The 25,492-nt window shown below is 42.4% G+C and overlaps 1 long non-coding RNA gene across 1 annotated transcript in view; it reads left to right on the top strand.

Moving 5' to 3' along the window:
• The window catches only part of LOC138756357 (uncharacterized), a 59,445-nt gene extending 44,464 nt beyond the window's left edge, over positions 1 to 14,981 (top strand). Inside the window, exon 3 of the long non-coding RNA XR_011353022.1 lies at positions 14,753 to 14,981. This is a non-coding gene — a long non-coding RNA (uncharacterized lncRNA). The remainder of the gene's footprint in view (positions 1 to 14,752) is intronic.
• The last annotated feature ends 10,511 nt before the right edge of the window (positions 14,982 to 25,492 follow it).

Below are 25,492 nucleotides of genomic sequence, written 5' to 3'. Positions count from 1 at the left end.
GATTACCTGTTACATTATACTCCGACAATGGTCTACAATTAATTTCAGAGACATTTGCGGAATACATGAGGACCACAGGTATCCACCATCATAAAGTAGCTCCGAAATGGCCGCAAGCCAACGGAGAAGTAGAGAGACAAAATCAATCCATTGAAAAACGATTGAGGATTGCACACGCAGAAGTGACTAGAGTGCCAGAAACACCTGAAACCGTGGCGAGCAGTATTTCCGACGCTGAGAGTGAACAACCGAGAAGCGACGACAATATCGCAGGCAGGCCGAAACGAAACCGGAAAGCGCCCAAATGATACGAAGACTTTGTGCCATAGTTTTAATAAAAACTTTGGGACAGTATTTTAATCTTATATCATAAAGTGCATGTATGAGTGCTGTAGGAAGTAAATTTTATGTAGTTGAGTTATAGTATTTCCATTAGTTACGATGTTTGTATGTTTCCGAGGGATATTGGTAAATGAAGGTAAAGTTTATTTCTGATGAAAGGAGGGATGTCATGATAATGAATATGTATGAGATGTACCGGAAGTCACGTGGTATGAGAGGGAGATAAGAGCACAAGCAGGAGAACAAAGGAAACTGGAGAATAAAGACACTGAGAAGTTTACCTGATAAAACTTGTGTTCGATGTTTTATTAACTTCACATTTCGGGCCACAAATGTGACAAGTGCCAGGAGGAATACCACATAGACATGGGGAGAACAGACACTCTATGGACAGTGCCAGATTTGAACCAGGGTCACTGGTGCTGTGATTGCATTGCACTATCTGCCTAAATTGCTAATACTCTATCAATTGGTATTACTTTATCAAGTCAAAATCCTGAAACTACCTAACAATGCTGAATCCTTCAAAATTATTCAAAAAGACTGCTAACCCTTAATTATTCAAGAATATTGAGAGATAGGCTATCAGTGCAAGAGATCTATGTCCCTTGAAAGAATTAAACTTATATAAAAGTCCTGAAATACTTTAAATTAAAGAGTTACATTGGAACTCTTTCATTCATTGAGATCGCAAAATCAGGAGTGTTTTGCCCTCCTGGATAAGATGAACAAACTAGTGGAATCTTTCTATCAGCCCTTCTCTGAGATGTGCATTCTCATCCCATGCTGCCAAAATTCATTCCAGCATAATAGAAGTGATATGGGCCTCAGACAATTTTTTTTTGACTGAGAACAGGTCTGAACCTACTGCGAGGGACATGACATACCAGGTGCAGTGGTAGCACTGGGCTACCGCTAGGGAATTTGACAGCTGTCAAAGCACAGGAACGGCGCGCTGGAAGTCCATGGGGTTGCAGGAGAGTGAGCCTGCGGCTGTAACCCCTCTCCACCAATGGGGAGATCTGGAGGCACGTGCTAAGCAGTTTAAAAAGCTCAGCGCCCTGGTTTTGAAGAGGTTAGTTCGTGAATTGGACTGCAGGTAGTCAGACAGTCCGTCTGATGGTGAGTGCTCACTCGGGATCTTCAGCAAACCGCACCGTTGCTTCATTCATGGGTTATAACACTGCCATCAGGAGCTGCATGTCAGTGTGCTCACCCAATAGTTTCAGTGGTAAAAGGAAGACAGAGCTACTTTTTCCACGGATGTCAGCACTGTGTTACTGACAACAGTTTGAGGAACTCTGATACGCAGAGTGTGTGTGGGACTAACCAGTGCCTCTCACATCCCCTTTTAAGAGGAGGACTTCGTGTGACAGGAATCACGGGACCACTCAAGCAAGGGCGTCCAAAGGAGAGGACTTGTGTGACAAATGCCTCTTGTTAACCCTAAGGAGGGCTTCGGAGGCGTGAACCTCATGTGCTGACTAAGAGGTCACTGTGAAAATTCCCAGTGAAGAAAGTAAAAGTGGTTGTTGCCACATTTGAAACTCAAGCCAGTCTTGTATTTCGCTGACAGGGTTCAAAGTCTAAAGGAACCACCATCACCCGGATACAGCCCCAAACTAAAAGACCAGTGGGCAAGGAAACAATAATCCCAAGCCTGGAGACCAGATCTGTGAGCTGTTCCTTCATGACAGAAAGACTTGACGTGACTGTCATTGGGGGTTTGTTTTGGGAATTTTGGTAATTTTTCAGGGCATTTGAGCTTGAACTGTAAGTCATATAATAATTTGTTGTTTATATAGAGTTGCCATAAAGATGGTGTTTGGGTGTTAAGTTTATCAGTTTAATTGTTAGTTTGTTAATAAATTTAACCCTTTTATTTATGTGTCTCTCAATTGCTGCTGGGGAGCGTAACAGAAGACACATGACTATGGTAATAAAATGAGTCTGTTCAAAAAGTATTCCATATTACAATTACATCATGGAAACAGGCAAATTCGGCCCTTCTAGTCCGCACTGATACTGGATGACCTCTCTGAAGCATTTGAGCATGTTAAAGAGAAAAATGCTTCCAAATGTGGACTCTTCGAAAAATTATAGCCACAGAAACAATGTCAAAATTATTGGTGTTAAAGAAAGAAAGGAGGTGGAAGATACGATTAAGGAAAGGAGGGGGAATATATGATTAAGGAAAGGAGGGGTAAGATGTGATTAAGGAAAGAAGGGGGAAAATATGTTTAAGTTTATGCAGGGACGGATCCCTCAGACTTTTGGGCATGAACGTTTTAAAGATGGTATCAAGATTGAACATTCCCATAGGGCTTTACGAGCCAAACACCACCCCCCCCCCCCCAACCCCAGAACAGAATCCAAGGCCTATAATAGTGAAATTTCTTTGTTATCAAGTATGTGAAAAATTTTAATGTTGGTGGAAAAAAGAGCAAAAGAGAGAAAAGTTCTGCTGGAAATAGAAGGCAGTAAAATTTTCGTCTATCCTGATATTAGTTTGGAATTATTGAAAAAACGTAAAAGATTTAATCCAATCAAGAACATTCTGTGGAAGAAAGGGTATATTTTTACATTACGTTATCCAGATATTTTTACAACAAAATCAGACTTTCTGGAATCTAGATTATGCACAAGAATTTGTGGAAAAATTACCAGATTTGCATGAAGAAGAAGTTGGAAAGAATGATATTTGAAAATTATATTCTGGGGTTATTGATGGTTCATTTGATTTTAATTTATAGATGGACTTTGTTTCTCAGGAGAGCTGGAGTGATGGAGAAACTGGTTGCGACTGAGCCACTGGCATTAATGTGTCTTTCTTTCACATCCTGGACAATAGAGGGCAGATAGCAGTGTCAAGAGAATATTTGTCAGTGCTTTTGGGGGGTCTTTTGTCTATTTCTTTTCTTTTATGCCTACTATATTTATGCATGATAAATATTAATGAAATTTGACTTAAATTTAGGATTATGGATTTCGTGAGAAGTCAGGAATTGACATATTACTTATTATTAAAGGTCAATTTGTGGAATAGTTTACAAGATAATAATGGATAGTAATTTTAACATTTATTAGTTTTAATGTGAATGGGCTCCATCACCCTATAAAAAGAAAATGAGTTTTAACATACCTTAAAAAATTTAAAGTAGATATAGCTTTTATACAGGAAACCCATCTGACTGAAGAAGAACACCAGAAACTAAAGAGGGATTGGGTAGGTACAGTTGTAGCTTCATAAAAATTCACCTATTTTGATGTTTAAAAAATTATTCTAGACCCATTTGGTAGGTTAATGTTTATTGTCAATTTCTTTTCAGATAAATGGACACTGATGAATATCTATGCCCCTAAACTTGATGATCTTAAGTTTATACAAGAGATTTTTCTTCAATTGAGCGAAGCCATTGATAATGTTTTGGTAGGGGGGGGGAATTTTAACTTCTTTTTAGACCCCTTGCTGGACAAATCAACAAGAACAGTGGAAAACCCAGAAGTGGTAAAATTAAAACTGTTATTAATGAAGGATTTTAATTTGATAGATGTCTTGAGAAAGAAATATCCTCGGGAGGGAGATTATTCATTTTACTCTAATCGCCCTGACTCATATTCTAGGATAGATATGTTCTTCTTTTTTTGGTTTGGCTTCGCAGACGAAGATTTATGGAGGGGTAAATGTCCACGTCAGCTGCAGGCTCGTTTGTGGCTGACAAGTCCGATGCGGGACAGGCAGACACGGTTGCAGCGGTTGCAGGGGAAAATTGGTGGGTTGGGGTTGGGTGTTGGGTTTTTCCTCCTTTGTCTTTTGTCAGTGAGGTGGGCTCTGCGGTCTTCTTCAAAGGAGTTTGCTGCCCGCCGAACTGTGAGGCGCCAAGATGCACGTTTTGAGGCGATATCAGCCCACTGGCGGTGGTCAATGTGGCAGGCACCAAGAGATTTCTTTAGGCAGTCCTTGTACCTCTTCTTTGGTGCACCTCTGTCACGGTGGCCAGTGGAGAGCTCGCCATATAACACGATCTTGGGAAGGCGATGGTCCTCCATTCTGGAGACATGACCTACCCAGCGCAGTTGGATCTTCAGAGGATAAAAGGGCAATATCTTATCGATGGAGATTTGATAATGTTATTGAAATGAGAAGAGTTTTGTAAATTTATAAGAGATCAAATAAAACAATTTTTAATATTTAACGATAGTTTAATGGATAATAAATTTGTTCTTTGGGATGCTCTTAAGGGTTAAATTGCTGGTCAAATAAAGAGTTTATCCTCTAAAATTTTAAAAATTGATTCAAATTGATAATTTGGAAAAAGAGATTCTATACTTGGAGAAAGAATTACATAAATGTCTGTTGGAAGAATGGAAGAGGATTTTATTGAATAAGAAGTTAACATATAATACTTTACAGTAATCTGGAATAGAAAAGTTGCTTTTAAATAGTAAACAAAGGTATTATGAATTGGGAGAATGAGCAAACAGGATCCTAGCTTGGCAATTGAACAAGGAACAGGAATCTAGAGTAATTATGGTTATTTAGCTTGATAAAAGTTCCATTTCATATTATCCTCAAGACATAAATTACTCTTTTAAACAATTTTACACTAAACTACATAAATCAGAATCAAAGAATGATGAAGATAGAATTGATCAATTTCTAGACTTAGCTAATTTACCTCAATTTGATCAGGAGGAACAGAATATTTTGGGAACACCATTCTCAGTTGCGAAAGTGGAAAAAGTAATAAATTCATTACAGACTAATAAGTCTCCAGGAGATAATGGTTATACCTCCGAATTCTCTAAGGAATTTAGAGATATATTGATACCAGTTTTTATGAAGATATTATTACAGTTAGGCCAGACAGGAACTTCACAAGATTATTTTAAAACTGCTATTATAACAGTTATTCCAAAAAAGGGTAAAGACCCATTATTAGCATCATCTTACAGACCTATCTCTTTATGAAATGTAGATTATAAAATTTTGGCTAAATTATTAGTGAATAGATTGTAAAATTTCTTCCCAAAATTGATTCATAGAGATCAAACAAGATTTATTAAGTATAAAAAATTGGCAGATAATGGACTAGACTGATTAGTTTGATCCACTTAGTTCAAAAAAAGGACAACCCAAGTGTGATAGTAGCACATGATGCAGAAAAAGCTTTACACATGGTTGAGTGGAGTTTTCTTTTTAAAACACTTGTGAAATTTGGGATAGGTCCAACATTCATAAAATAGACAAAAGCACTGTATGTTGACCCAAAGGCAAAGGTAGTGACTGATTTATGAGTTATGTCTGATTTTAAAAAAAATTGACAAGATCTACTAGACAAGGCTTCACATTGTCCCCTGCTCTCTTACTAGTAATAAAACCTTTAGTGGAACTAATTCGGTCTGATTCAAATATTAAAGGCATTAAATCTGGCCGAGATGTACATAAATTAAGTCTGTTCACAGATGATGTGATTACATATTTAACTGATCCAGAAGAATCATTGGTTAATTTACAAATAAGACTAAACCAATATGGTATAATATCGGGATATAAAATGGGACAAGAATGAAATGATGCCATTGACATTTGGAGATTTTTCTAGATGCAAATAAATAAATAAATTTAAATGGCCTGAAGAAGGAATCAAATATTTAGGGGTAAAAATTAATCCGCACTTAGATAACTTGGACAAGATCAGTTATGGACCATTATTTAAAAAAATTGAAGATGATCTAAAACAATGGATGGGATTACTTATTACTTTGATAGGCAGGGCGAATTGTACTAAAATGGACATCCTTCCTAGAATTCAATACTTATTTCAATTCCTCCCTATTATTATTCCTAAAAAAAAAATTAAGGACTTAAATAAAATAATCAGAAAATTTTCATGGAAAGGTAGGATTGAAAAGCTTACTTGGAGATATGAACTAGATGGTTTGCAATTACCAAGTTTTGACTGCTACAAAGAAACACACACACACAGTGTGGCAGGTTAAGTTCACTCATTTATTAAGGCTGGAAAGGCTGCTTTTATACTGTTCAAGCTCCCATCCATATGAATAACAATAGCGGGTGGGACTGTCCACGCATATGAATGTCCTTCTTCCCCAGCCTCTTTCTGCTGAGTTCGCTGGGCAGCTTGACCAATGCCATTTTAGGGCTGTTGGTCTGATGCTGCCCCAGCTTCTACCCCTGCCAGTTCATTGTCCTGGCAGTCACTTGAGAGATCTCTGCCCATGTCTGCTGCCGTATGAAATGCCGGCCCGATCTCTGCAATTGTGGGCCAACATTTTTTTTGCTACGCAATTAAGATTTCTCTTTTTTTTAATTGAAGAGGGAGGAAAAGCTGAACTGTATAAAATGCATGAACAAAATTCTGAAGAAATATTATATAAATGGAACAAAGATTTATAGTATTGGTGTATCTGATTTCCCTGTCAATGACATTTAATGGAAATATGGCCTAAAGTGTATATATTAATAGGAGTGAAAGGATATGGTTTAGCTAATATACTGATAGTACAAAACAGATTGATGCCCTTTACTATGAATAATAAAAATTTCATACAATGGTCAAAGAAAGGTATAAGGTTATTAAAGATTTTTTTCAGGATGGGTAATTAGTATCGTTTGACCAATTAAAAACTAGATATGGATTATCAAATAATACTATTTTTGGATATTTTCAGTTGAAGGCTTTCTCATGAGATAATCTATCTATTCTTTATTCATTACCTATTAAAGATGAGATCGAAAATGCAATTTTAATCCATACTTGAAACATTTTATATCGTTTATGTACTTATTAATTTTAGAAGGAACTAATAAGAAAGATTTATTTAAATCTAAACATAGATGGGAAATTGATTTAGACTAGACTATTACTGATACACAATGGACTCAGATATGTTTTGACAGTATGCAAGGCATTATTAACATTTGTATAGAATGGTTCAGTATAATCTCCAGCACCAGTTATATTTAACCCCACAAAAACTTAATAAATTAAAATCTGAATTGTCTGAAAGATGTTTCCTGTGTAAGCAAGATGTTGGTACTTTTATACATTCAACATGGTTCTGACCCAAATTACATTTTTTTTGGATAATTTTAATGGATTTTCTGCAACAGATAATAGGGATCCCACTTCTGTGAGATCCTATGTTAGTTCTACTTGGTGATTTTGCTAGGATTGACCTGAGTGTTCATCAGGAGTGGTTTTAGAGGGCCTTTTTGAAATTTGCACTAGTAGTTGCTAAAAAATGAATTGAAACTGCATGGAAGTTGGAAGCAAATTTAACTTTGAATTGATGGCATACTGAAATGAGAAACTGCATACCTTTGGAGAAAGTTACTTAATCTACAAAATAAATATAATCACTTTTTGAAAATTTGGTTTTCTTATACACAAAAGATTGGGGTGATTATGAATTATTTTATGAACTTTCTTTTTTAAAGATAGTTTGTCAATTCCTAACCTCCACTTTGTAGCATTATATATTATTTTTTAATATTGTTAAGAACGAACAATTAGTATTTTTATATATATATTTATATTTAACAGGATTTTTTTGATTAGAATTAGTAGTTTTATCTCGCACATCTCGTTTGTCACTTTCTCGCACCAGGATGTAGTCCAGGAGGTGCCAGTGTTTGGATCGGGGATGCATCCAGGTAGTCTTAAGGCTGTCCCTCTGCTGAAAAAGGGTGTTTGTAATGACAAGCAGCTGTTCTGTGCAGAGCTCCAACAGGAGGCGCCCATTGTCGTTGCACTTGCCGACGCCATGCTTGCCCAGGATTCCTAGCCAGGTTTCTGAGTGTTTGCCGACGCGAGCGTTGAAGTCGCCAAGGATGACTACCTTGTCGGCTGTAGGGGTGCGTTGGATGAGGTTGCGCAGGTCAGTGTAGAACTTGTCCTTTTCTGCTGGTTCTGCCTGGAGGGTTGGAGCATAGACACTGATGAGGGTGATGCAACGCTTGTTTTGAAGGAGGAGTCGCATGGACATGATTCGGTCCGAGTGGCCTGTCGGAAGGTTTTCGAGTTTGGAGGCAATGAAGTTCTTGACCATGAAGCCTACCCCAGATAGGTGTCGTTCATCCGAAGGCTTGCCAGACCAGTAGAGTGTGTAGCCCGCGCCGCGTTCTTGGAGGCTGCCTACATCTGCCAGGCAGACTTCACTGAGAGCAGCTATGTCGATGTCAAGTCTGAGGAGTTCATGTGCAATGAGGGCAGACCGACGTTCAGGTCGGTGGCTGTCAGCCTTGTCTAGCATGGTTCTGATGTTCCAGCATGCTAGCTTGAGTTTGTGAGCATCTTTTGAGGGGGAGGACGTGGAGGGGGAGGACGTGGAGGGGGAGGACGTGGAGGGGGAGGACGTGGAGGGGGAGGACGTGGACCTGTCCTCGAGCCTGCGCAAAGGAGCTTTTAGGTGGAGTGCAGTGCGCGCAGTACTGGCCCCAGCTTTTACATCCATGGTTCGTGTGTCGTGGCCGAGCAAGCTGGGACGTGGCAGCGAGGTCCTTGGGTCGTAGGTTTTATATCGGAGTGGCTCCACGCCAGGGTCATGCTCAGCGCGGAATGCCGCACTGACCACCGGCTGGTTCGCTGCAAGCTCAACCTTCACTTCAAGCCAAAGCCCAGGAACAGTAAAGCCCCCAGAAAGAGGTTCAATGTTAGAAACCTGCAGTCAGACGAAGCGAGAGGAAACTTCCAGGCAAACCTCAAAGCAAAGCTCGACGATGCAACCCGCCTCACGGACCCGTCCCCTGAAACCCTCTGGGATCAGTTGAAGACTACCATACTGCAATCCACTGAAGAGGTACTGGGCTTCTCCTCCAGGAAAAACAAGGACTGGTTCGACGATAACAGCCAGGAAATCCAGGAGCTGCTGGCAAAGAAGCGAGCTGCCCACCAGGCTCACCTTACAAAGCCGTCCTGTCCAGAGAAGAAACAAGCCTTCCGTCGCGCATGGAGCCATCTTCAGCGCAAACTCCGGGAGATCCAAAATGAGTGGTGGACTAGCCTCGCCAAATGAACCCAGCTCAGCGTGGACATTGGTGACTTCAGGGGTTTCTACGAGGCTCTAAAGGCTGTGTACGGCCCCTCACCCCAAGTCCAAAGCCCGCTGCGCAGCTCAGACGGCAAAGTCCTCCTCAGCGACAAGATCTCCATCCTCAACCGATGGTCAGAACACTTCCAATCTCTTTTCAGTGCCAACCGCTCAGTCCAAGATTCCGCCCTGCTCCAGCTCCCTCAACAGCCCCTAAGGCTAGAGCTGGATGAGGTCCTCACCCAGGATGAGACATATAAGGCAATCGAACAACTGAAAAGTGGCAAAGCAGCAGGTATGGATGGAATCCCCCAAAGGTCTGGAAGGCTGGCGGCAAAACTCTGCATGCCAAACTGCATGAGTTTTTCAAGCTTTGTTGTGACCAAGGAAAACTGCCTCAGGACCTTCGTGACGCCACCATCATCACCCTGTACAAAAACAAAGGCGAGAAATCAGACTGCTCAAACTACAGAGGAATCACGCTGCTCTCCATTGCAGGCAAAATCTTCGCTAGGATTCTCCTAAATAGAATAATACCTAGTGTCGCCGAGAATATTCTCCCAGAATCACAGTGCGGCTTTCGCGCAAACAGAGGAACTACTGACATGGTCTTTGCCCTCAGACAGCTCCAAGAAAAGTGCAGAGAACAAAACAAAGGACTCTACATCACCTTTGTTGACCTCACCAAAGCCTTCAACACCATGAGCAGGAAAGGGCTTTGGCAAATACTAGAGCGCATCGGATGTCCCCCAAAGTTCCTCAACATGATTATCCAACTGCACGAAAACCAACAAGGTCGGGTCAGATACAGCAATGAGCTCTCTGAACCCTTCTCCATTAACAATGGCGTGAAGCAAGGCTGTGTTCTCGCACCAACCCTCTTTTCAATCTTCTTCAGCATGATGCTGAACCAAGCCATGAAAGACCCCAACAATGAAGACGCTGTTTATATCCGATACCGCACGGATGGCAGTCTCTTCAATCTGAAGCGCCTGCAAGCTCACACCAAGACACAAGAGAAACTTGTCCGTGAACTACTCTTTGCAGACAATGGCGCTTTAGTTGCCCATTCAGAGCCAGCTCTTCAGCGCTTGACGTCCTGCTTTGCGGAAACTGCCAAAATGTTTGGCCTGGAAGTCAGCCTGAAGAAAACTGAAGTCCTCCATCAGCCAGCTCCCCACCATGACTACCAGCCCCCCCACATCTCCATCGGGCACACAAAACTCAAAACGGTCAACCAGTTTACCTATCTCGGCTGCACCATTACATCAGATGCAAGGATCGACAATGAGATATACAACAGACTTGCCAAGGCAAATAGCGCCTTTGGAAGACTACACAAAAGAGTCTGGAAAAACAATCAACTGAAAAACCTCACAAAGATAAGCATATACAGAGCCGTTGTCATACCCACACTCCTGTTCGGCTCCGAATCATGGGTCCTCTACCGGCATCACCTACGGCTCCTAGAACGCTTCCACCAGCGTTGTCTCCGCTCCATCCTCAACATCCATTGGAGCGCTTTCATACCTAACGTCGAAGTACTCGAGATGGCAGAGGTCGACAGCATCGAGTCCACGCTGCTGAAGATCCAGCTGCGCTGGGTAGGTCACGTCTCCAGAATGGAGGACCATCGCCTTCCCAAGATCGTGTTATATGGCGAGCTCTCCACTGGCCACCGTGACAGAGGTGCACCAAAGAAAAGGTACAAGGACTGCCTAAAGAAATCTCTTGGTGCCTGCCACATTGACCACCGCCAGTGGGCTGATATCGCCTCAAACCGTGCATCTTGGCGCCTCACAATTTGGCGGGCAGCAACCTCCTTTGAAGAAGACCGCAGAGCCCACCTCACTGACAAAAGGCAACGGAGGAAAAACCCAACACCCCACCCCAACCAACCAATTTTCCCTTGCAGCCGTTGCAACCGTGTCTGCCTGTCCCGCATCAGACTTGTCAGCCACAAATGAGCCTGCAGCAGACGTGGACTTTTACCCCCTCCATAAATCTTCGTCCGCGAAGCCAAGCCAAAGAAAAAAAAAGTAGTTTTATAATAGAATATATTTGTTCCACAATTTTAGTCATGTGAGTAACATTTAGTATTTTATAGACCTGTGAACTTTGTTTATATAAGAATAATAGTTTTCTTTTAAAAAATGTGTTTAATGTATTACCTATGTTTTCTTAATTTTTATTCTTAAACTTTTCTCTTTTCTTTTTTTTCTTTTCTTTGTGGAGTTTCTATTTTCTGTGGGGTGCATAAGAAATCCATCAAAAAATATTTTTGGAATATGTACAATGTGTGTTGATAAATAAAAGATTAAAAAGAAGAATAGGTAGGCTTAGAAAATACCAGTGATGTTGCAGCCTTGTTTATTATCAGAGGATGGGGAAGCTCAAGTGAATGGACAAAATTTGGCATCTTTTTCAATGGAAACTCCAAAGAGGATTATTTGCGTGGGAAGCTACAGTGGATCAGCACCATTTGGCACCTTGGCAACGACCACTTCATTGGAGCATAAACTACAGCTCTTCTTGCAACAAGGAAGAAAATAAGGAGCTATTTACACACCAAATCATTCCTTGATTTACCGATTCCTTGCATATATCATTTGCTCAAGAAGTAGTATCACCTTAGGAGCAAACAGCAGACTGAGACCAGAGCCAGATGAATACTATGCGACATTTGTAGAATGTGTGCTACATGAATCAAGACCTCCTTGGCTTCATAGTATTTTGGTAAAATATATGTAAAATTTTAAGATAATAACTTTTCATCACAACTGTTCTGATAAAAGGTCATTGACCTACTGAAAATCCTTCTAAGAGCTTCCAGAAAGTATTTTTTTTTGTGTAAAAGTTGTTGTTGATCACCTTAATTAATATAAGATCACAAGATCATATGTTATGTAGGAGAAGAAATAGGCAATTTGGCCCATTAGGTCCGCTCCCCCATTCTATTATGAGCTGATTTATTCTCCCACTCAGCCCCCACTCCCCTGCCTTCGCCCCATAACCCTTGATACCCTGACTGTTCAGATGCCTATCAATCTCTGCCTTAAATACGCCCAACGACTTGGCCTCAACAGCCACCCGTGGTAGCAAATTCTCTGACTAAAGAATTTCCTCAGCATCTCTGTTTTGAATGGACGCCCTTCAATCCTGAAGTTTTCCCCTTCTGTCCTCCCCTCTCCTACCATGGGGAACTAGTTTGCCACATTTACTCTTTCCCAGCCTTTCAACATTCAAATTGCTTCTATGAGGTCCCCTCCTCATTCTTCTGAACTCCAAGGAGTACAATCCAAGAGCCATCAAGTGTTCCTCATGTGCTAATCCCTTCATTTCAGGAATCATTCTTGTGAATCTTCTCTGAAGATTTGGCACGATTGGAGCAGCAGTTAGCACAACACTCTTACAGCACCAGCGATCAGGACCAGGGATTGAATCCCATGCTGCCTGTAAGGAGTTGGTATGTTCTCCCAATGTCTGACTGGGTTTTCCCCAGGGGGATCCAGTTTCCTCCCATCGTTCGAAATGTACCAGGGGTTGTAGGTTAATTGGGTGTATTTGGACAGCACAGGCTCACGGGTTGAAATGGCTGTATGTCTAAATTTAATTTAAAGGTTACCCTTTACTTCCTGTGGATGCCACATGACCTCTCCAATTCCAGCACATCCTTTCATTAATAAGGAACTGTACTCTGTACTCAATGAGGCAGTGCCTTATAAAGTCTCCATGTTCCTGCCCTTATATCCTATTCCTCTAGATATGAAAATCAACATTGCTTTAGCCTTCTTTATAACCGACTTAACCTGGAATTTAACTCTTTGGGTATCTTGCATGAGACTCCCAAGTCCCTTTGCACAACTTTTAGAAAAGGGAAGTGGGTGGGGAACTGAAATAAAAGTGACAGAGGGATAGGGAAAGAAAAAGTACACTGAGTGGTGATGTCAAAGCCTGGATTTTGAATTTTATCTCCATGCAAAAAATAGGCTGCCCTTTTATTCCTTCAACAAAGTGCATGACCATACATTTTAAACACTATTTTATTTGCCTTTTCTTTTCCCATTATCCTAATCTTTCTTTCTCTTTGCCTGTATTCTGACAATAAATCTGAACTTTGAAATTTGAAATACAAAAGATGGATGGATAATAAATATTTACTGTTACCATTTTGCAAGAAAGTGGCATAGCAATAATACAGGTGATTTTTTTTGTGGTGTGAGGTGCTACACTATGTGTACAGATTCAGATATGTGCTGTATGGGCTGGCCCACCCCCTGAATCTACAACTCCTCCCTTCCAGATATCCCCATAAAGGCTGTTACACCCAAACCCCTCCCTCAGTACCTGCCTTGGAACTGGGCCAGCAACATGCAAGCTGTGCCGACACTGTAGGTGATTAAAGCGAATAAATGACGATTCTCTGTCTGATTGTGGTTGATTGGTAGTACATGGTGTCAGAATAGTTCATAATTAAGGTAACAAGGGGAGGTTCAATAGCCTGATAGCCATTGGGAAAGAAAAGTGTTGTTGAACCGAGAGGTGCTGATTTTCAAGCTTGTACCTTCTACCTAAAGGTAGCAGTAAAAAGTGATTGTGGCCAGGGGGTGGGGGTCCTTTATGATGTTGAATGCCTTTTGGAGCAGTGTCTCACAGAGATGTCTTCAGTGTGACACCTTCATTTTTTAATGTAAAAGTTGTGCTGTTCACCATGATTAATCTAAGATCATAAAATATGTAGGAGCAGAAATTCATATTCATATCTTCCTAATAATATGTGACATTTTCCAAGGTCAGTGTCTTTGATGGGTCTTGCTATGTTTGTTACCTTATGCAGTCCTTTGTGTTCCTGGGCACTTGAATGATCAAACCAGGCTTTGACATGACCACTCAGTGTACTTTTTCTTTCCCTATCCCTCTGTCACTTTTATTTCAGCTCCCCATTCCCTTCCCTTTTCTAAAAGTGAGCTACCCTCTCCCTATCACTTCTCAGCTCTTGTTCTCTTCTGCACTCCCATCTTGTATCCACCCATGACCTTTTGCCTGTGCTCCTCCTCTGGCCCCTTCTTTCCTCCTCCTTCTTGCTTTGCATTTATATTAAGGCGGCTGCTTGTTTTGAAGGGCCCAGGCACAAGACATTGGTTACCCTTTACTTCCTGTGGATGCCACATGACCTGCTGAGTTTTTCCAGCAATTTTTGTGTATTGCCCCTAAATAACAACATTCCTTTGCTGTAAATTGCATGGTGTTATAGGCAAATGTTTAGGCCCACATTTTCCCCAGTGTTGAGAGGAGAACTGGACAAAACTGATCTGACTCCCCATTTTAATGAACTCTTTTTCCTTTTAAACAGGAATGTTTATCAATCATGGACATGATTTGTAGCTTGGTTCCAGTATATCCTTTAATCAAGTGAGCAGTTCCTTGACAACGAAGCCTCTACTCTCTCACTTGACCAGGTTCTGAATCATTGTGCTCTCATGTTGTAGTGCGGAGTTCACAGTAAAGAAAAAAATCGAGCAAGTGGAAGAATTACCAACTTAGAAATACATTTGAGCCATTAAAATTAGAGATTTCTCTGAAACTGGTGAAAGAAAATTCTTTTAAAAGAGGCACAATTTGTTTGAAGTTCAACTTCTGAATTCATATCTGAAAGAGGAACATCTGACAACTTGCAGTGAGTATCTTCTCTTCTGTCTAATGCTTATCTCCAGATTTTACTAATTTCTTCTTTGGAACTATAATGTACTTACTTTACCTTTGAAAAGGTTTTCTGGCAATTCTGAGCTCTGTGAACCTGATGGTCATCCAACTTATATAACCATAAAACCATATAACCACTTACGGAGCGGAAACAGGCCATGTTGGCCTTACAAGTCCGCACCAGTTCACTAGAACAACTCCACTAGCTCAAACCTCCTGCTCTCCGCCAATAATCCTTCAACCCCCACACCTCCATGTACACATCCAACCTTCTCTTAAATGACAGAAGGGACCCTGATGCAACTATCTCATTCGGAAGATCATTCCTTTCTGCTACCACTCGCTGAGTGAAAAAGCCACCTCTAATATTTCTCCGAAAGTGTTGCCCCCTTACCCTTAACTCATGGCCTCTTGTTCCAACCTCCTCTGCCCTCAGCAGAAAGAGTCTGTTTATGTCTAGTCTATCTATTCCTTTCATAATTTTAAATACCTCTATCAAGTCCCCTCCCAGTCATCTACGTTCCAATGAATAAAGTTCCAGTCTCCTTAATCTCTCCCTGTAATCCAGATGCTGTAAGACAGGCAACATCCTTGTAAATCTTCTCTGCACCCTCTCCACCTTATCTATACCCTGTCCTCACCAATGCCTTAAACAGCTGCAGCATCACCTCCTAGCTCCTATACTCTATACTATGATTTATGAAGGCCAGCATACCATATGCCTTCTTAACCACCCTGTCTACATGGGAATCCACCTTCAGTGAACTCTGTACCTTAGCCCCCAGGTCCCTTTGCTCCTCTGCATGCCTTAATGCCCTCCCCTTAATTGTACATGATCTATTCTGGTTATTTTTACTGAAATGCAATACCTCACACTTATTTACATTGAATTCCATCTGCCATCTTTCAGCCCACTCTTCCAAACAAACCAAATCCTTCTGAAATCCAAGAAAATCTACCTCACTATCCATCAGTCCCCCTATTTTCGTATCATCTGCATATTTGCTTACCCAGTTAACCACACCCTCCTCTAAATCATAATAAATGATAAACAACAAGGGACCCAGCACTGATCCCTGAGGCACCCCACTTGTCACAGGATTCCAACCTGACATGCAATTGTCCACCATGACTCTCTGCTGTCTATCTCCTAGCCACCTCTGAACCCATGTCACAATCTGTCTACTAATTCCTAGTGACTGAACCTTCCTTATTAACCTTCCATGCAGAACCTTATCAAAAGCCTTACTAAAATCCAAATAGATCACATCAACCGCTCTATCTTCATCCATGTTTTTTGTCACTTCCTCAAAAAACTCAACAAGGTTCATCAAACATGACTTTCCTTTTACAAACCCATGCTGGGTGCCCCTAATCAATCCCTGCCTATCCAGATATGTGTATATACTATCTCAAAGAATGCCCTTCATAACCTTCCTCACCACCAAAGTCAAACTTACTGGCCGATAATTACTTGGCCTACACCTACTGCCTTTTTGAACAATGGAACTACATTTGCAATCCTCCAATCCTGTGTGGTACCACCCCTTCCTCCAGTGATCTTTGAAAAATCACTGTCAGTGCCCCCGCTATTTGTTCCCTGACCTCCCTTAAAGTCCTGGGAAAAATCCCATCAGGACCAAGAGACTTATCCATCTTAATTGACCCTAAAAGCTCCAAAACTCTTGCTTTACTTATCCTTATCCTTTCCATAACTAAGCCCTTTGCCTCTCTTATCTCAATGTCTCTTTCCCTCATGAATACTGATGAGAAAAAATAGTTCAATATTTCTCCCATCTCATATAGTTCCTGACATAGTTCACCGGTCCCATCATCCAGTGGACCTATTCTATCCTTAACCCTCCTTTTACTGTTCACATATCTGTAAAAACCCTTAGGATTCACCTTTGCCTTATTAGCTGTGGACACCTCATACCTTCTTTTTGCCTTTCTAATTTCCTTCTTAAGGTTCTTCCTCCAATCTAAGTAATGACCATACATCTCCTCAATCCCTTGTTTTTTATATTTGGTATAGGCCTCCCTCTTGTCCCGTACCAACTTCTTAATTTCACCAGAAAACCACGGCTCCCTCGAACCTTTAGTCTTCTCCTTCGGCCTTACTGGAACATAAAGATCCTGTACTCTCAAAATCTCACCCCTAAATGTTCCCCAAATTTCCTCTACATCCTTTCCGGCAAAAAGATCAGCCCACACAACTCTCTGCAAATCCCTTCTCATTTCTCCAAATCTGGCCTTCCCCCACTCAAAGACCTTCAATCTCGGACCAGACCTATCCCTTTCCATCATTAAGCTAAAGCTAATGGACCCATGATCACTGGATCCAAAATTCTCTCCAACGCTTACCTCTGTCACCTGCCCCAATGCATTCCCATACAACAGATCTAACACCACTCCCCCTCTAGTTGGCGTCTCAACATATTGCTGCAAAAAGCAATCCTGAACACAATGCATAAATACTAAGCCATCCAGCCCTTTTACTGACTGTGTTTCCCACTCTATATTTGGAAAATTGAAATCCCCAACCAACACCACCCTATTTCTACTGCACATCTCACCTATTTCCTTCCACGTTTGCTCTTCTAGTTCCCTTTCCCCATTTGGAGGCCGATAAAGTACCCTCGTAATAGTAACCTCACCCTTCTTATTTTTCAGCTCTACCCACACTACCTCCCTTGATGAGCCCTCCAGACTACCTTGCCTCAGCACTGCTGTAATATCCTCCCTGACAAGTAATGCCACACCTCCCCCTCTTAATCCACTAACTCTGTCACATCTAAAGCAACGAAATCCTGGAACATTCAACTGCCAGTCACAACCTTCCTTCAACCACGTCTCGCTAATGGCCACAACATCATAATGCCACATGTCAATCCATACCTTTAGCTCATCCAGCTTCCTTACTACGCTCCTTGCATTAAAATAAATACATCTCAGGGATCTCCTACATCCTAACTTCTGCATATCCTCCTCTCTTCCATTCTCACAATTTTCACAACGTCTTTTTACTACTTCCTGCTTTTCCTCCCTCAAATTATTTAAACTTGTCTCTTTCCTTAGCCTACAAACCCTCACCCTGCTGTCCTGCCTAACTTGAAACCCTGTCCCCAACCATACTAGTTTAACGCCCCCCCCCCTCCCACGACTGCCCTAGCAAATGCCCCCGCCAGGAGACTGGTCCCTCTTGGATTAAAATGTAACCTATCATTACGGTACAGGTCTCATCTTCCCCAAAAAAAGTCCCAGTGGTCCAAAAACTTGAAATCCTGTCTCTTACTCCACCCCTTTAGCCTCGCGTGTAACCTCCACCTAATTCTATTTCTGCCCTCACTGTCACATGGCACAGGAAGCAGTCCAGAGATTACCCCCTTTGTTGTCCTCCTTTCAAGCTCCCTACCCAACTACCTATACTCATTCTGCAGGACCACTTCCTCCTTCCTTCCAACATCATTGGTACCAATATGTACCACAACCTCAGGCACCTTACCCTCCACTTCTAGGATGTTCTGAACGTGCATAGTCACATCCTGGAGGCAAACACCATCCGGTTTTCCTTCTCGCGTCCACAAAAACCTCTGTCTGTCCTCCTAACCATTGAATCCCAAATAACTATCACGTTTTTCCTTTTATCCCTGCCTTTCTGGGTCACAGAGGTTGGCACCACACCTCTGCCCACCACAGTCTGACTATCCCCCTCCTCAGTACTCAAGGTGGAGTACTGATTTCTGAAGATTACAGACTCGGGTGATTGCACATGAACCTGACCCCTCCCTTTCCTCCTCCTAATGGTAACCCACTGCCCCTCCTCCTCCCGTGGCCCCTGTGCGAACACTTGACTGTAGCTCTTGTGTATGATAGCCTCATTCTCCCTAACCAGAGTGAGGTCATCGAGCTGCAGCTCAAGTTCCCTGACTCAGTTCCTTAGATGGTAGATGGTGCAGCTCAGCACACTTTGTGCACACGTGGATGTCCGGGAGACGTGAAGACTCCATGGCTTCCCACATTTTTTACTGAGAACAGAAAACTGCCCTCACACTTATCCTGCCTCCTTCTCCTCACACCTTATTAAATTAACTGTGAGTGTCTTACCATTAGTCCAGCACGCTCATCCTCAGCCTCTCCTCGCCTAAGCTTCTTGAGCCAAAGCCTCAAAGACCCACTCCTTCACTGTGACACTCACTCACTGGGCCACTCCTCACTGGCCATTCCCTTATACTTACCCTCCTTTTATTGGCCCCTTGATCAATTAACCCCCTCACTCTCTCCAAGCTCCTCCTTCTCCAGATAATCACCTGAACTCCAGTCGTCGCCTCCTCTGACTCACAGCCCAAACCAAGTAGGCCCAAGACCCGGTAAGCCCTGCAATTTAACGGCTTACTTGCCCATCACTCATTCCAAGCTCCTCCTCCTCCAGATAGTCGCCCGAACTCCAGTTGCCGCCTCTTCCGACATTCTGCCCATCACTCTGAGAAAGTTGTGTCTGACCCTTCAAATTGGATTCATTTTCAGCCCCTAGCATTGTTAAAACAACTTTTTCTCAGGTTAAAAAAAATGCTATACAGTTCCAACCAAAGCGATTGAAAATCTCTTCAGGAAGACATTAATGATGTCATGTTGGGGGTCACCATTGTAGGTTCTTCCAGGCTTATGTTTTTAAGGCATAAGAATGGCATCTTGCCAGAAGAAAGAGATGTGCCAAAATTCAAGGCTTCTCAACTCCCATTTTGTTTGGCATTTTCTAGTGAGGATTTATTTCTACTGCCATTTCTTACCACATATGGCCACATCCTTCTTACTTCTGACCAACCTCCTCAAAGGATGAGATAAGTCATCTTCCAAAAGATCTTTATGTTTGGACAAAGATGCACCTCATGCTTTCAACAACATGAAGACTGTACTCGCAGATGCCACTATCCTCGTGCACCTGAAGCCCAACGCTCGTCTCTCTCATCACAGATGCCTCTGTCAGTGCGGTGGGAGTGGTATTAGAGCAACAAGTCAATGGGGGTGAAGCTGTCACTTGCTCAGGTGAGATACAGTACATTTGGGTGAGAACTCCTAGCCACCTACCTCGCAGTAAAGCACTTCTGCTATTTATTAGAAGGTTTCCCTTAATCTATTTACACTTGCAAACAAGCTCACAGCACTACTCACCATTTGAAGTTTGACACTTAGATTTTATCCTACAATTTTCCTCTAACATTTGACACATCTTAGGGAAATCGAATATGGTGGCCGACACCCTGTCCAGTCAAGACATGGAGGCCTTACATATGATGACTACTATCAACTTCACCTCCATGGGTGAAGCACAGCATGAGGATCCCGATCTTATCTGGTACCTCAAGAAAAACAAAAGTCTCAACTTGAAAGAAACACGTTGGTGTATAACCTTCCACCGGTAGACCAAGATGCTTTGTATCTGTAACAATGCACAGGGAAATTTTCAGTGCCCTCCACAATCTATCTTATCCAGACAGGAGAGCGCTAGTCAAGGTGGTTATGGAGTGGTTTACCTGCTCTCGCAAAAAGCTGGCTGTTGGATTATTGGCACAAACCTGCTTGCCAGGTCAGCATTCTAAAGTCTCCAGAAACACGAAATCCAGACTTGGTGATTTTCTTTTTCCAGAGTGTTTCAATCACGTCCACTGGGACTTGGTCAGACCATTCCCACCGTTGAGAGGGTCAATTTCAATTCAATACAATACTCACATGTGAGGACTGAGCTATGAGATGGCAGGAGCCATTCTTGTCTCCAACATCTCTGTGGAGACAGTTGCTCAGGCATTCATTTACCATTGGATTCTGACCTTTGCTGTCCAAGGCACCATTACCACTGACCAAGGATCACAACTTGAGTCTGTGCTGTTCCGAGCACCACCCACATTCGGGTTACGACTTACCATCTGCAGGCCAGTAACCTTACTGAGCATTTCCACTGCCAGTTTAAAGTAGCATTGACAGTTGGGGGAAATGCAGCTCAATGGAGTGAATGGTTGCCCATGGTCCTCTTCTGCATTCCTACTGCCGTTAAAATGGACCTTGGTTGATCAGCAGTGGAAATGGTACAGTATATGCCACCACATTAACTGTGCCTGATGAATTTGTTAAACCGGCTATAGTGACTTGACTGAATGACACAGCCATTTATGTCAAATGACTATGGCATAGCAGTTTAGACCAACGCCAATGCGACATGCAACCTCTGCAAGGTATGTGCCAGCTGATCTACCACACTGCCCACATGTCTTCATTTGACATCACACTGTTCGCTGGCCATTTTAGCAAGTTTATGACAGTCTTTATGAGATCATATAATGTCAACCTAAAAGTTTTATGATCCAGTAGAACGGGAAGACTGTCACTGTCTCAGTTGACCGTTTGAAGTCAGCATATACCAGCCATCTTCATCACAACCCAAACCAAAAAAATCTCAGGACCACAGCCAGTCCGATCATCCATCACCCGTGTGGCAGTGCTGGACTAAATCAGGCCAGACTATCGACCCGCCGGACCATTATGTAACAGGACAGATCCAACAGCCGCCAACTTGTATGACTTGGAGACTGAGGAAGAATCTGTCGTGACGGCCTTGAGTAGGGCCAGTCACTGCTGGTGACGCATCAGTGGCTATGATTGGCAAATGTAACGTGCATGCACGGGCTGGAATGGGGAGCAGGAACAGCATAGTGGTTAACGCACATGTGGGGAGTCGGAAGGAGGAGAGAAAGGTGTGTCACAGCCTGTAGTGAATCGGTAAGGCAGGGGGTGTTGTACAAGAGGCTGCTGGGAAGAAGGTGGGTATAGAGTTAAATAAAAATATTGACACAGGTTTTTGCTGAAGACCATTGAGCATGTCCTTTTTACTGGCCGTGCAGCATGTATTCAACAGCACCTACAGTGATAGCTAGACACCAGTGGTAGAAAGTACATTAATTTCTTGTACCAAAATACATCCTTATTAATGCCCTCAAATACATGCACACATTTGATTAATGCCATATCAGACTGATTTTTATCTATGCAATCTTTTGTGGGCAATGTGCAGAGATATTTCAAATTAAGTGATGCATAAAATCATTATTATACTGGCAACCTGTTGCACGCAGTGGCATATTGCACTTGGGAACATTTAATGTTTTCTTCTTAACTTCCCAATACAACCAGTGCCACTTATATGAAAACCCAGTCGATAAATGTGGAGGTTAATTTTTCGAAATTCAATTACATTCACCAGAGAAAACGAGTAAGTGAATATTTGCAGCCTAGATTTTTACCAAAGTGTTTCTTTATCAGATTAGAGGATATTTCTCAAACAATCTCTTTTAATATTGTTACAAATGCAGTGAACCTGAAATTACAAATTGCCTCAGTTCTCTTCATGCTTTTACAAGTTGCTGAAAGCTTATGACAGCTACAAAGCAGGTTTTGAAGACACCATGACCACAGCTGTGCGCGTGTGTGCAAGCATACATTTTGCAACCAGCACACAAAGGGAATTAATGTGCACATATCCATGACGCGTACCAAATCATTATATATTTTTTATTTTGTATTTAACATCAAAGCACAAGGAACTTAAGAAATCATAGAAAACTACATTGCAGAAAAAAGGCCATTTGGCTCTTTTAGTCTGTGCCGACCATTATTTTGCTTCTTGCTGAATCTCTCCCATTCTCATGAATGTTTTCTGCAACCTGTTCACACGGTGATGGAATATTTGGGAATGTATTTTGGGAGATAAATTGGTAAAATTAGAGTCTGTTACATACACACCCTTTAAAACAGATCTTATTTGAAATACTGAAGAATTCATATTCAGCGACTTTACAGAAACTATGGAGAATGTTATGCATATTTCACAAGTAGGTGCTAATTGAAATGATGTTATGAAATGAATGGACTATTGTCTTGGAGGAGCCAGGTTGCCTATTTTGGACCTTTTTGCAAGGCTTTTGATCTCTCTGCAAAGTGCTCACTCAGAGGTCATTGAGAGGTTTGTTTACCTAAAACAACAGATGGACCAGAAGACTAACTCTTATTGTTTGCTGGAGAAGGTCAGGGGTTTTGCAAGTGAGAGAGAGAAGGACATTCTGTTGGCAGTTTGAATCTCAGATGGAGAGGGAGACAGGAGGGAGTCTTTGACTGTGTGTGACACAGAAAGCTGTAACAAGCCAGGAGAAGCTTGTTGGAACTGAAATTGAAGCTCCAGAGTGGCGAATGGCTTGAAGTGGTATGTTTCACTTGGAATAAGTGGAACAGAAAGGAACTCTGTGTTAACTTGAAAGAAAGAGGTTATCATCTGGAGAACCCGTATGGGGCAGGTTTCATCAGCAAGACATTGAGGTGACTAATGGTGGTACCTCAGTTATGGAAATCCTGGAACAACACACCTCTCTCTGCAAGAACCTTCCTGAGCGGTAACCATTTACCTTTCGAGCACCAAAGCCTGGTGAATGTTATGAATGTTAAATTCTGTGCACAGTATAAGAATTGCCTGCAACCAGTGAATTTGGAAGAAGGAGAAGTGAGATTGAATTGTGAACCAAAGAACTTTTCTTAAATTTACAAACACATTACATACACGTGCACTTGGAATTAGAAGGGGGTTAAGTTAGGTTAGTTAAGTTAATAGTGATAAGTTAAAGTTTGATTCTTTTTTCATGTTTAAAGATAATTAAAAACAACTTTAGTTTAAGTAACCATTTGTTGTGGTGAATATCTATTGCTGCTGGGTTTTGGGGTCCTTTGGGCTCGTGACAACCCTAATGACCTACTTAATGCAGAGCGATTAGTACTGCATGGGGCATTAAAATAGAAAAATAAAGGACTGACGCACTTATGTTATTGATTAAGATTGCATTTGCCTTTGTGTGTGTGTGTGTGTGTGTGTGTGTGTGTGTGTGTGTGTGTGTGTGTGTGTGTGTGTGTGTGTGTGTGTGTGTGTGTGTGTGTGTGTGTGTGCGTGTGTGTGTGTGTGCAGCGCGAATGAGAGCACTCAAGACAAGAGAGAGTACGACACGCTTTTATTCAGTAAAAATAACACGCAATAGTCTTTGGACTAAACTGGGGTTTTGGTAGGGATCCAGGGTTTATATCGGGATATGCGGGGGTGGAGTCAGAGGAGGAGCCAGTCCTGAGGACATCACATCAGTAGTGAATTCCCAGTTCATTACATTCACCCCTTCATTTAGAATGAAGTCTGTTGCTTAAACAGGGAACATAGTATAGTCATAGAAATTTTGTTTTTCAATATTTACAAATTCAACCTGTCAGGTCTGGAGATGTGGGCAGAGTGGCGGAGTGCAGGTGGGCTCTGGACTTCCTGATCCTCCTGGTGTTCCGGGACCTCAAGGCATGGGTGATCCGGCTCTGGTTGACGAGTGGCTGGAAATACTTCCTGAGCCCCTTGGTGTTCCCCAGGGAATCTTGGGTAGATGGTGGCTCCCTTGAAGTGATGGACCCTCAGACCCGGTGGGTGCCAGGTTCCTGATCAAGACAGTGTCCTCTCTGCCATCTGGGTATGCCATGTAGGCATAAATGGGTGGCATGGAGTAAGTACATATTCTTGACCAGGGGGGTTGGCTTTGCTCCTCCTCACATTCTTTCAAAGCAGCACTTATCCTCGTGCTGTCAGCTGGGAGGGCGGTCCCTGACATTGACTTTCTCTCAAAAGAAAACATCAGCTCATGAGGTCAGATTGGTCGCAGTGCAGAGTAGCGGCCTAATGGAGTGGAGCACCATGGGTAGGACGTCCTGCTACAGTGAGTCTGAATGTCCTTTGGAATGGAATGCCAATTTTACTGTCTTCCCAACCATAGTTTTCTCCTTCTCAACCTGTCTGTTCTCCCGGGGGTTGTAGCTGGTCAACCTGCTGGATGCAATGCTGCTCACCAGCAGAAACTGATGTAGCTCCTCGCTCATAAATGATGAGCCCCAGTCACTATGGATATATCCGGGATACCTGAACAGGGTGAAAATGGAATCCAGGGCCCTAATGACAGACGGTATGGAGATGTCCAGGCAGGGAATGGTGAATGGGAAATGAGAGTACTCATCAATTACTGTGAGGAAGTGCCCGTTCCCATTCATGGAGGGAGGGGTCCTTTGACTGAGTCATTCGAAGGGACTGGAATCCTTTATCAGGTGCACTTTGCTTGGGTGGTAGAAGTGCGGCTTGCACTCAGTGCAGACCTGGCAGGACCTGGTCATTTCCCTGACATCCTCAATTGAGTAGGGTAAATTGTGTGCCTTGACAAAATGAGCCATTCGAGTGATGCCTGGGTAGCAGAGCTCATTGTGCAGTGACCGCAACTGGCCAGAGTGTGCAGAGGCACAACTTCCTCTGGACCGGCATCTGGAGGCTGAGGTT

The sequence above is a fragment of the Narcine bancroftii genome, chromosome 3, assembly GCF_036971445.1.
Source record: "Narcine bancroftii isolate sNarBan1 chromosome 3, sNarBan1.hap1, whole genome shotgun sequence".
Taxonomy (NCBI): domain Eukaryota; kingdom Metazoa; phylum Chordata; class Chondrichthyes; order Torpediniformes; family Narcinidae; genus Narcine; species Narcine bancroftii.
This window is presented reverse-complemented; position numbering and strand designations above follow the sequence as displayed.